Raw genomic sequence first — 13,957 nt, forward strand, 5'->3', positions numbered from 1 at the left:
AAAGAGGGGTTGGGGGGGCACACAATGCAAATAGTCTGGGTAGCCATTTGATTACCTGTTCAGGAGTCTTATGGCTTGGGGGGTAAAAACTGTCAAGAAGCCTTTTGGTCCTAGACTTGGCACTCCGGTACCGCTTGCCATGCGGTAAAAGAGAGAACAGTCTATGACTGGGGGTGGCTGGGGTCTTTGACAATTTTATGGCCTTCCTCTGACACCGCCTGGTGTAGAGGTCCTGGATGGCAGGCAGCTTAGCCCCAGTGATGTACTGGGCCGTACGCACTACCCTCTGTAGTGCCTTGCGGTCGGAGGCCGAGCAGTTGCCGTACCAGGCAGTGATGCAACCAGTCAGGATGCTCTCGATGATGCATCTGTAGAACCTTTTGAGGATCTGAGGACCCATGCCAAATATTTTTAGTTTCCTGAGGGGGAATAGGCTTTGTCGTTCCCTCTTCACGACTGTGTTCGTGTGTTTGGACATGACAACCTGGCTCAAAACAGACATGCCACAGAAAGACAGATCTGCATTACAACTCTCCAGGACAGGAGCACTGCTCTGCACCATGGCTCAGCTGCCCTGGCAGATGGCCCTATTTCCAGGAACAGACAGGACGGAGTGGAGCAGAGCGTGGCCCGAATTTGTCAGCCTTCACGGATGGATGCCAAGAGATATCCCAAACCAGCCCTCTGGCATGAATAAATACAGACTAACAATGTGACACACACACACAATGCAAGGCCTGCTGCTCTATTTCTGCTCCATAGACTACAATGCACTGCCCATATACTGTATCATATTGGATAGTAATTGGGAACCATTAAGGTTTATTGGTTAGTGTTGGTTATAAAAGCTCATTTTCTATCCTCGTAGAATGCATTTTGTTAATTTGACTGGCTTCCCTGTGCCTCATCAACTTTCTCCCTAAGTCTGTACAGTATCTTGACAACTACTCTGTAAAGATTTTCTTCTGGCAGCTGTGCTCTGGAAGGGATTGTGTAGGCAACATAACTATAAAACTGTTTTCTATGGTAATTTGCAAAAATGCTGTGGCTGTACTCTTAGCCTGAGTACCTGAAGTTGCCATGTAAGTCTCAGTTACCATTACCTAAGCCCTGGATCTTTGTACCATAGAGTCGAAAATAGAGGTACTTACTGCAAAATGTTGTTCAATCATCAGATTTGTTGTATTTCATTTAAAATCTTAAGTGAAGGTCAGGATTTTATTTTTAGTTCTAATGGACTATTTTGATGTCCTAAGAATTTGCTGAAGAGAACACAGAATTGCAAATGCTAGATACAGTACCATAGCAATTTAGGATGTACCAATGTATCAACTGAAATAGATTGAATATGGAACAGTGGAGAGCAGACTCCACTGTAATCAATAATGATCAACTATAGATAAGTAAACATACAAGGCCTAAAAATCTATTCAATATTTTTAGAAATTGGGACCAGCATCTTACAAAAAGAGTTTGCCCTATTTCAAGTACACTGAAGCCAAAACCTATTGAGTAATTGGTTTGTAATGGACTGATAGAACACAGGCATAGAACATAAAGAGCTGTAGGCAGAGTATGGGGTTACAGAGATGCCTATCTAACATGAGATCAGATTTATAAATATGTATGTCCTCCCCACTTAACAGGTGAAATTGGTGCCAGACAGAGGATTGAGGGCCGTGCTGGACAGCTCTCATCAGATCATTTTGAGCAGTCTAACAAAGCACTGTCACTATGACAAACAGATATCCTTGGGTCAAAGACAGCCACTTCCAGTATTCACATTGCCAATAGATCAGCCATAGCTAAATGACAGCTGGCAGATTGACATCACATAGGCTGACACTTTTAAGAACTTAGTTACGTAATTCACTGAGCTAACCAGCAGGATAACAGAGTGATGATCGATACTTCACACTGTCTCTCTCTCCCACTCAGTGTAAAATGCCATCAGCCTGAATATTTTGGATTTAAGATATTCATGCCGTGTACATGTCATGAAGAAGAAGTGTTTTTGTCTCTTATACAGACTGACTATAACAAGATCCTGCTGCCTTTCTACATCAAAGGGTCTGTTTTCTGAACAGTGATTTATTAAATATTGTTATGTCTGCTTCCAACTCACACCCTCAAACACATAGATCCCTTGAACGCAGCTCACTCTCCAGATCCCAATCACCTGAATTCTAATCACCTGTTCACACCACTGTTTCTCATTATCACACACTATTTAGTTCAGTTCTTTGCACCCCATCACTGTGTGGTTTTGTGACACACGTCTTTCAGAGTGCTGATTTCCCCGTGATTTACTCCTCCCGTGTATGACAGTTTTTGCCTGCCTCACTAACAGCGCCTTTTGCCTATTCTCTGCCTGTACTTTATCGGATTTCCTGTTATCTACCTATTGCCTGATCTCCCGGACTAGCCTTTTCCCTGCCTATACTGTTGCCCATTTGGACCCCCCTGTGTATGACCTTCTGCCTGCCCCTGGACCCAGCTACCTGCCTCCTCCTGTGGTCCTTTTCAATAAACACCTACTGTGCCCTGCGCTTGAAACCAGCTCTGTCTCCCTTCATGTTCATTACAAACATGACTAAACACAAGTGTGCAAATATGGCATGACCAACAAAAGCTCCAAATATAACAAAGGCTTCCATGGTGCTGTTCCAACTACTTCGTAATGTGTCTCAGAATTTTCAGGGAGCCCCAATGAGCATTTGAGAGAAAAGAACAAACATTCACTTTTTAATGGACTACTAGACTTCTTACTCTGCTTCAGTCATCTAAGTGCTTCATATATCTATCTACTCACTTGAACTGCTTTCTACCAGGAAAAAGACAGAGAAAGGAAAGAATAATACATTCTAAGAAATATTGATCCAATTCCATTATGAATGTCTAATAAGCAGTTCAAGTCTGTTTGTGGTTTACACAGAGACTAACGCCCTAGCAGCAGGGCCCACTGTAATGAAATGAAAAGCTCCTCCATTATTCTCCTACTCTGTGATGATTGTCCAACTGCAATGCTGAAACAAAGGTGGGTGAATGGAATTATCCAGCTGCTGTTATCTGAGTACACAGGCGTATAGAATTTCACACAGCTAGAGACCCCACAAACACTCCACACAGAGACCGACTCCTTAAGAAAATAAACATTTTGGAGTACCACACAGTACACCACACATTATGGAGCATACAGGCAGATGTAATGCAGATTTGAGTGGGAGTTGGTCATGTACACTTCTCCTTCCCGTAACATTTTTAAATCATCCACTGCATTCAGAAACAGAGGATTGTTCATAATACTTTGGCCAAATTTGTGATAGAACACAGTTACAGTATGTTGACAAGCAATAGTAAACACAATGTTGAACAGTGTGATGCATTTGCGTATTGACTCATTCCAAAAACAATTCTCACCATACCTTAGGGCAGGGATCATCATCTAGTTTCAGCCGTGGGCCGATTTTCTTCTTGAGCGGATGGTCAGGGGGCCGGAACAGGATTACAAATAATTTGTAGACTGCAAATTGTCCGCAAGAAGCCCAAACAGATATAATACTTGACTAAAACTTAATAATTTCAAACCTTGCTGACATTTGAATACGGTCACATATCTCTCTCTATTATGCATGGGAATACTTTGGAACATACTTTCAAAATTAAAATCACTTGGAGATGATTTTCTGGTGTTTTTACAGTCTTTAATGTCCCAAAAATATAAGAAACAAATAAAACAAGTAGTTTTTTTTGCTCAGAAAATCTGGGGGGCCCACGGGCTGCCAGTTGGGGGACCCTGCCTTACGGCATATGAGAAAGTCACATCTTCACTGGCAAAACAGAACATAGGCTTGTTTGTGATCCTCAATCAAATGTACAGGCCATATGAATAGATCTAAAGAGTAGAGTTAAATATGAATAGATCAAATATCTGATTTGGTGCCTATATCAGCTAAATCCATCCAAGACTGCGCCCTTTAAAATAAACATTGAAGCTCATATAGTGTAAATTATATGGATAAATAAATTATAAATTTACTAGCCAGTGTTATAGAGATGTGCTTAAAGTATTAAAACAGTCTTCATGATAAGCATGCAATATTAGCCTGTTTGGTTTTCATAAAATACCTTTCAATTAATCAAAGTTTAAGTGAATCTGTCCACCACATTTTAACCAAGCAACCATTTTCTCCTCATTTTAACAGGATAATTCACCTTCAAACATATCAGGCTTGAAGCTGTCCTCCTCTGAGAGAACAGTCAGACAGTGGTATGAGCTCACTGTTTTGGGGAGAGACATCATATCAAACCCCAAATTATGAATTATATAAACTCAGCAAAAAATGAATCGTCCCTTTTTCAGGACCCTGTCTTTCAAAGATAATTTGTAAAAATACAAATAACTTCACAGATCTTCATTGCAAAGAGTTTAAACACTGTTTCCCATGCTTGTTCAATGAACCATAAACAATTAATGAACATGCACCTGTGGATCGGTTGTTAAGACACTAACAGCTTACAGACAATAAGCAATTAAGGTCACAGTTATGAAAACTTAGGACACTAAAGAGGCCTTTCTACTGACTCTAAAAAACACCAAAAGAAAGATGCCTAGGGTCCCTGCTCATCTGTGTGAACGTGCCTTAGGCATGCTGCAAGGAGGCATGAGGACTGCAGATGTGGCCAGGACAATAAATTGCAATGTCCGTACTGTGAGATGCCTAAGACAGTGCTACAGGGAGACAGGACGGACAGCTGATCGTCCTCGCAGTGGCAGACCACGTGTAACAACACCTGCACAGGATCGGTAAATCCGAACATTACAGGTACAGGATGGCAACAACAACTGCCTGAGTTACACCAGGAACACACAATCCCTCCATCAGTGCTCAGACTGTCTGCAATAGGCTGAGAGGCTGGACTGAAGGCTTTAGGCCTGTTGTAAGGCAGGTCCTCACCAGACATCACCGGCAACAATGTCGCCTATGGGCACAAACCCACCGTCGCTGGACTAGACAGGACTGGCAAAAAGTGCACTTCTCTGACGAGTCGCAGTTTTGTCTCACCAGGGGTGATGGTTGGATTTGTATTTATTGTCAAAGGAATGAGCGTTACACCGAGGCCTGTACTCTGGAGCGGGATCGATTTGGAGGTTGAGGGTCCGTCATGGTCTGGGGGGTTGTGTCACAGCATCATCGGACTGAGTTTGTTGTCATTGCAGGCAATCTCAACGCTGTGTGTTACAGAGAAGACATCCTCCTCCCTCATGTGGTACTCTTCCTGCAGGCTCATCCTGACATGACCCTGCAGCATGACAATGCCACCAGCCATACTGCTCATTCTCTGCATGATTTCCTGCAAGACAGGAATGTCAGTGTTCTGCCATGGCCAGCGAAGAGCCCGGATCTCAATCCCATTGAGCACGTCTGGGACCTGTTGGATCGGAGGTTGAGGGCTAGGGCCATTCCCCCCAGAAATGTCCGGGAACTTGCAGGTGCCTTGGTGGAAGAGTGGGGTAACATCTCAGAGCAAGAACTGGAAAATCCGGTGCAGTCCATGAGGAGGAGACGCACTGTAGTACTTAATGCAGCTGGGGGCCACACCAGATACTGAATGTTACTTTTGATTTTGACCCCCCCTTTGTTCAGGGACAAATTATTCCATTTCTGTTAGTCACATGTCTGTGGAACTTGTTCAGTTTATGTCTCAGTTGTTGAATTTTGTTATGTTCATACAAATATTTACACATGTTAAGTTTGCTGAAAATACACGCAGTTGACAGTGAGAGGACGTTTCTTTTTTTGCTGAGTTTATATTTAAAAAAAAGAATCAACTACTTTGATCATAATATTGTCAAAATCAAATTTGTATTAGTCACATACACATGGTTAGCAGATGTTATTGCGAGTGCAGCGAAATGCTTGTGCTTCTAGTTCCGACAGTGCAGCAATAACTAACGAGTAATGTCTAACAATTCCACAACAAATACCTAATACACACAAATCTAAGTAATCTAAGCATTGGAATAAGAATATCTAAATATATGGATGAGCAACTTCAGAGCGACATAGGCTAAGATGCAATAGATAGTGTAGAATACAGTATATACACTACCGTTCAAAAGTTTGGGGTTACTTAGAAATGTCCTTGTATTTGAAAGAAATGCACATTTTATGTCCAATAAAATGACATCAAATTGATCAGAAAGACAGTGCAGACATTGATAATGTTGTAAATTACTATTGCACCTGGAATTGGCTGATTTTTTAATGGAATATCTACATAGGCGTACAGAGGCCCATTATCGGCAACCATCACTCCTGTGTTCCAATGGCACATTGTGTTAGCTAATCCAAGTTTATCATTGTAAAAGGCTAATTAATCATTAGAAAACCCTTTTGCAATTATGTTAGCACAGCTGAAGACTGTTGTTAAAGAAGCAATGAAACTGGCCTTCTTTAGACTAGTTGAGTATCTAGAGCATCAGCATTTGCGGGTTTGATTACAGGCTCAAAATGGCCAGAAACAAATAACTTTCTTCTGAAACTCGTCAGTCTATTCTTGTTCTGAGAAATAAAGGCTATTCCATGTGAGAAATTGCCAAGAAACTGAAGATCTGGTACAACGCTGTGTACTACTCCCTTCACAGAACCGCGCAAACTGTCTCTAACCAGAATAGAACGAGGAGTGGGAGACCCCGGTGCACAACTGAGCAAGAGGACAAGTACATTAGAGTGTCTAGTTTGAGAAACAGATGACTTACAAGTCCTCAACCGGCTGCTTTATTAAAAAGTACACGCAAAACACCAGTCTCAACGTCAACAGTGAAGAGGCAACTCCAGGATGCTGGCCTTCTAGGCAGAGTTGCAAAGAAAAAGCCATATCTCAGACTAGCCAATAAAAAGAAAAGATTAAGAAGGGCAAAAGCGCACAGACACTGGACAGAGGAACTCCTATACACTTCTTGATAAACTCAGTGACCGTCTCGGTGTACACGTCCATATTATTCTCAGAAGCTACCCAGAACATATCCCAGTCTGCGTGAATAAATCCAATTTTGAAGTGTGGGTTCCGATTGGTCAGACCAGCATTGAATTGTCCTTTACACGTGTGCTTCCTGTTTGAGTTTCTGCCTATAGGAAGGGAAGAGCAAAATGGAATCGTGGTCAGATTTGCCGAAAGGAGGACGAGGGAGGGCCTTGTATGCATCCCGGAAGTTAGAGTAACAATGGTCCAGTGTTAAATGAACATATACACTATCCATACAAAAGTATGTGGACACACCTTCAAATTAGTGGATTTGGCTATTTCAGCCACACCCGTTTCTGACAGGTGTATTAAATCGAGCACACAGCCATGCAATCTCCATAGACAAACATTGGCAGCAGAATGGCCTTACTGAAGAGCTCAGTGACTTTCAACGTGGCACCGTCATAGGATGGCACCTTTCTAACAAGTCAGTTCGTCAAATTTCTGACCTGCTAGAGCTGTTATTGTGAAGTGGAAATGTCTAGGAGCAGCAACGGCTCAGCTGCGAAGTGGTATGCCAGACAAGCTCACAGAACGGGACCATCGAGTGCTGATGCGCGTAGCGTGTAAAAATCATCTGTCCTCAGTTGCACCACTCACTGCCCAGTTCCAAACAAGCCTAAGATCACCATACACAATGCCAATCATCAGCTGGAAAGGTGTAAAGCTCGCCGCCATTGGACTCTGGATCAGTGGAAACGCATACTCTGGAGTGATGAATCACGCTTCACCATCTGGGAGTCCGACGGACGAATCTGGGTTTGGCGGATGCCAGGAGAATGCTACCTGCTCCAATGCATGCCAACTGTAAAGTTTGGTGGAGGAGGAATAATGGTATGGGGCTGTTTTTCATGATTCGGTGTAGGGATGAATTGGAATGCCGACTGCAAGCCAGACCTAACATCAGTGCCAACCTCACAAATGCTCATGGCTGAATGGAAGCAACTCCCCGCAGCAATGTTCCAAGATCTACTGGAAAGCCTTCTCAGAAGAGTGGAGACTGTTATAGTAGCAAAGAGGGGACAAACTACATATTAATGCCCATATTTTTGGAATGAGATGTTCGAGCAGGTGTCCACATAGTTTTGGTATTGTAGTGTAGTACCTTCCAACCCATAAGGCAAAGCAATTCAGTGGAGCATCCATTCATTGAAAGTCTCCCCTTGCAAAATAATCTTTCATTCCTTTCTTTTTTGTCTCTTTTTGTAACTCTCCCTCATTGGACACAACATTTCCCCTCTGGCTGAGAAATAATTACATTTTAACTGACAACATGAACTCACGCAACACCCTGAAAAGTTGGCCTAAAATGTTCAACAGGGTGAGAGAGCTAGAAACATTTTTCTGCACCTGCCACAATAAACAATAACCTTTGATTTTGATTTGAAAGTTCTACCCCAGTTCACAGTTAATAATATATTGTTGTGATTTCTACGAGGGTTTTGACAGATGGCATTCTCACTTTCTGTATTCCATTTAGCTTGTGCTCCAGATGGTTGCCGACAGACCAACGTTCCTATTTGGCTTTGAAGCTTTCCCAGAAGTATCACAGATGATCTTTTGGCAACTTTAACTGATCTAATCAAACACAGTGTATTAGCCATGCTGGGTTATTTTTTATGTGAGTAGAGGTTTAGAGAGATGTAAGTTGTTAGAGATTGTTCACCCTCCACCTCAGCCAATCACCCATCTCTTTGAATTGTCAAACCATTGTATTTTCATCAGAGAGAGAGAGAGAGAGAGAGAGAGAGAGAGAGAGAGAGAGAGAGAGAGAACTCCCTGGGGCTACTAACAAACTCACAAGATGTGGTTGATCTAACCCGGAGTCCAGAGGGAATAAGCCAAATGTCTGGATACCTACAGGGAAATGTTGAATTCTCTCTTACCCCTCCCCAGGGAATTCCCTGTATTGGAAGCTGAGCTGTGGAGCATGGATGAGAGGCCTGCTGCCTGGAAAAACACAGTTCACAGGCGAGACACACTGCCTTCAGAAAGTATTCATACCCCTTGACTTATTCCACCATTTGTTGTTACAGCCTGAATTCAAAATGTATTAAATACTTTTTTTATCACCCATCTACACACAATACCCCATAATGACAAAGTGAAAACATGTTTTAAAATTTTTGGGCAAATTTATTGAAAATGAAATACAGAAAATGTAATTTACATAAGTATTAACACCCCTGAGTTAATACATGGTAGAATCCCCTTTGGCAGCGATTATAGCTGTGAGTCTTTCTGGGTAAGTATCAAAGAGCTTTGCATACCTGGATTGTACAATATTTGCCCATTATTATTTTCAAAATTCTTCTAACTTGCTAGACAACCATAGATATTCAACCAGATTTAAGTTAAAACTGTTATTTGGCCACTCAGGAACATTTACTGTCTTCTTGGTAAGCAACTCCAGTGTAGATTTGGCCTTGTGTTTTAGGTTATTGTCCTGCCGAAAGGTGAATTCATCTCCCAGTGTCTGGTGGAAAGCAGACTGAACCAGGTTTTCTTCTAGGATTTTGCCTGTGCTTAGCTCCATTCCGTTTATTTTTTATCCTGAAAAACTCCCCAGTCTTTAACGATTACAAGCATACCCATAACATGATGCAGTCACCACTATGCTTGAAAATATGAAGAGTGGTACTAAGCAATGTGTTGTTGATTTTGTATTGGCTTTTCCCCAAACATAACACTTTGTATTCAAGACAAAAAAGTGAATTGCTTTGCCACATTTTTTTCTGTATTACTTTAGTGCCTTATTGCAAACAGGATGCAGGATTTGGAATATTGTCATCCTCTACAGCAGGTATTGCCAAAAGTATGTGCAATGCCGTCGGGGTTACGCCAAATAAAAATGTGATTCACATTTTTTTTTTAAATCGTTCTCCATATTTTCAAACAGTCCATTTATTTTTTCCCAACGGGCTATACATTTGGGTGAGGTTTTTTTCTCACTTGAGTACCCTTGTTTCACTGCCAAATATAACATGAAACCATCTAGTGTTCAGCGAAATAACAACACAATGTCAAATACAGGTAGCCTAGTCAAATAATTAACATCCAATCATAGTGACCGTTACTCTCCACTAACGGTCCGTATGTAGCCAAATGTAGCTCATTCCGTTTGCTCGAAAATTGATAAATGGTTAAAAAAAAAGTAAGGCCCACGTCCATAGAGACACATACCAGCTCTAGTGGTAGTTCTGCTACTACCAGCAGTACTACACCTGCACCTGTCGACGACACAAGTTGTTCTGCTTCCACGAGCACATCCAGTGCCAGCATCAGTAATTCTACATTTGTTAGCCCAGCTAGCATGGACACTGACAGTTGTGAATCTGATGCAGCCAAAGAGCTACTACCCCCTTACCCGGGAAAATACTGAACAACAAACAGGGACGTTGGACCATCAAAGAGGCCAAATATGATGAGAACTACATTGATTTGGGGTTCATTTATATTGGGAGTAGTGCCTTACCCTAGCCACAGTGTGTTATATGTGCAAAAGTACTATCTCACAACTCAATGAAACCTTCACTCTTGCGCAGACATGTAGAAACAAAACATCCAAGTTTTTTGAGCGAGAATTAACACGACTTTCGAGTAGTAAGACATGTATAAAAGCAACAGATACCATTAATAAGAAGGGGCTAGAAGCACCTTATATGGTGAGTGGCTAGGACAGGCAAACCCCATACTATTTCAGAGGACTTAATTCTTCCTGCTGTCGTGGATATGGCTGGGACAATGCTGGGGGAAAAGGCCAAAAAAACTATACAGACAATGACTTCATCAAACAACACTGTTTCACGACGCATCAGTGACATGGAAGGAGATGTTTTGAAACAATTACTGCATCGCATACAAGCCAGTGAATTCTATGCGTTACAGCTGGATGAGTCACCAGACGTGGCGGGCCTTGCACAGCTCCTGGTATATGTCCGTTACGTTTATGGGGGGTCAATTAAGGAAGACATCCTCTTCTGCAAACCACTGGAAACCAGGACAATAGGAAATTATATTTTTATGTATTGGACAGCTTTGTGACATCAAATGGACTTTGGTGGTCAGGGTGTGTTGGTATCTATACTGTTGGCACAAAAGCCATGACAGGGAGACATAGTGGAGTGGTAACGCACATCAAGCAGTTGCTCCCGATGCCACTTGGGTACACTGCAGCATCCACCGAGAGGCTCTTGCTGCCAAGGGAATACCTGACAGCTTCAAAGACGTTTTCGAAGCAAGGCCCCTGAACTGTCGTGTATTTTCTGCACTATGCAATGATATGGACAGTGACCATGTAATGCTTTTACAACATACAGTATTGACACATTTTTGTAAATTGAGAGACGAGCTTAAACATTTCTTTACTGACCATAATTTTCACTTGTCTGACTGCTTGCATGATGACGAGTTTCTCACACGACTGGCCTATCTGGGTGATGTTTTTTCTCGCCTGAATCATCTGAATCTAGGATTACAGGGACTCTCCGCAACTATTTTCAATGTGTGGGACAAAATTGAGGCTATGATTAAGAAGTTGGAGCTCTTCTCAAGACAACACACAGGTCTTTCCATCATTGTAAGATTTCTTTGTGTGCAAATGAACTCAAGCTTACGGACAATGTGAAATGTGATATAGTCAAGCACCTGAGTGAGCTGGGTGCACAATTACACAGGTACTTTCCCGAAACGGATGACACAAACAACTGTATTCGTTATCCCTTTCATGCCTTGCCCTCAGTCCACTTACCGATATCTGAACAAGAGAGCCTCATCGAAATTGTAACAAGTGGTTCTGTGAAAATTGAATTTAATCAGAAGCCACTGCCAGATTTCTAGATCTGGATTGGGCTGCGACTCAAGATATTTCAGATTTTATTTTTTAATTAATTTGTTAAAATTTCGAAAAACATTATTCCACTTTGACATTATGGGGTATTGTGTGTAGGCCAGTGATGAAAAAAATTAATTCAATACATTTTACATTCAGGCTGTAACACAACAAAATGTGGAAAAAGTCAAGGGGTGTGAATACGTTCTGAAGGCAACGTTTAATGCCAGGCCGCTTTCTCATCTCTTTGCTATTTTTTTCCCACCTACCATTCTCATACACCTCCCTAGATGGAGGCTCACTCAGATTGCAGTCATATATATCATCGCTGTTGGATAAAAACGTATTATCTATCGTACATTTTTCCGAAAATGCCATATTTTTTACCAAAACAAAACAAAAATTGTCTGACAACAACAATATTCTGCTATCTCTGATTCTATCGCTGATATCTCTCTGCAGTTACCACAGACTTGGCAGTGGTATATCATGGCTCTGCGGTTTCTCTTCCTGACACTACTATTTCAGTTACGTTCCCAATACTCAATTTTGCTGATTCTAATGCTGTTTTTTGTAACCATAGTAATTGCTTCTATAGCCAAGTCTGCCTTTACAACCACTGTTTATACCTCCAATGCTGTCTCTATAGTTTTCTGTTGTTCTTTATACGCTGTCGTACATTATTGCGTCTAGGTTCAGTGTTGTTGTTTTCTATTGTTTGGCTTGCTGTCTGTATAATGCCTCTGGCTGGGTCTCTGCTCTCTGTTGTTGTTTCTACTGTTTGGATGGCTATCTCCCTGGTTGATGGTGGGATAGAGATCCTGGGGCAAGGCCTATCTCTCTCGCTGTGGTTCTTAGTGGGCGGACGGTGGGCGAAATGACTAAGCCAAAGTTGGTCGTGTGCTGGAACGAATTCTACTGAGAGCATATATCGCTGCCCACCTACTGTGGTTTCATCACTCAAACAGCCTGCTGAAAATTTAAAAATAAAGTAAAAATAAAAGCTGCATATTTTTGGGATCCAGGCAACATTTTCTGCAGTGACTAATTAAGCTGGCTGATTTGCACTGTTGAAGAATCAGCCACAGGAGATAATGATGATTAAGAAATACAAGAAAAGGAAAATACATACCGTGACCATATTTATGGGGTATTTACAATACAATACAATATTTATGGGGTATTTACAATACAAATATAAACCCTGGCCTGTCCTGTAAATGTATTTTATATTATTGCTGCTACTGTATGTGTTCATCTATAATGTATTCTATGAGCACACAATCAATTCATCAAAAGCAGTTTTCTAATGATGTAGCAGCATGGGCATTAGCTATGTACTGTGCATTCAGATAGTATTCAGACCCCTTGACTTTTTCCACATTTTGTTAAGTTACAGTATATTAAGTTTCAAAGTTTACCTGTAAACTACCAGCATTTTGGTAACTTTCAAGGATTTCATGGTATTTTATCTCCAGCGAATCACGGGGATCGGGACATGGTCGGGTGTCTGCAATATATCCCTGGCGTCCGACTCATTGAAGAAGAACTCCTCATCCAATTTAAGGTGAGTAATCCCAGTTCTGATGTCCAGAAACTCTTTTCGGTCATAAGAGATGGTAGCAGCAACATTATGTACAAAACAAGTTATGAACAACGCGAAAAAACAAACAAAATAGCATGATTGGTTGAGAGCCGATAAGACGGCAGCCCTACCCTCCAGTGCCAGGAGTCTGTAATTATCTATGGCCCTCTGTGTGGCCTTATCACCTGGAAAGGAAAAAAATCATCAAATATAATTTATTTTAAAAAATGAATGACAAAGCTGTAAAACATTATCCTAAATATAAACCATCAATTTAGTGAATACCATTAGTGTTTAATATGAGGGTTTCAGCATGGATTATCCTTTGTATATTTGTTTACATACTTTTATTTATTTTCCTATGTCAATATGTCTTTGTTGTAAATGTTTTGGCACCAAACTGGTGGCAGTAGTGAAGAAAGGTCAATAGTTGGAAGAGTTAAAGCGTTAATTGAAAAGAATGTGATTGTTGATTAGATGCCTTTTTCATTAATAAGCCTATTTTCTCTTGA

At 41.4% G+C, this 13,957-nt stretch overlaps 1 protein-coding gene across 2 annotated transcripts in view; it reads right to left on the reverse strand.

The window, feature by feature from the left end:
• LOC115153274 (regulator of G-protein signaling 7) overlaps nucleotides 1–13,957 on the reverse strand; it is a 108,548-nt gene that overhangs the window by 43,983 nt on the left and 50,608 nt on the right. The gene's annotated exons all lie outside the window — the stretch shown is intronic.

This window comes from Salmo trutta, chromosome 18 (genome assembly GCF_901001165.1).
Source record: "Salmo trutta chromosome 18, fSalTru1.1, whole genome shotgun sequence".
NCBI classification, from domain to species: Eukaryota; Metazoa; Chordata; class Actinopteri; order Salmoniformes; family Salmonidae; genus Salmo; species Salmo trutta.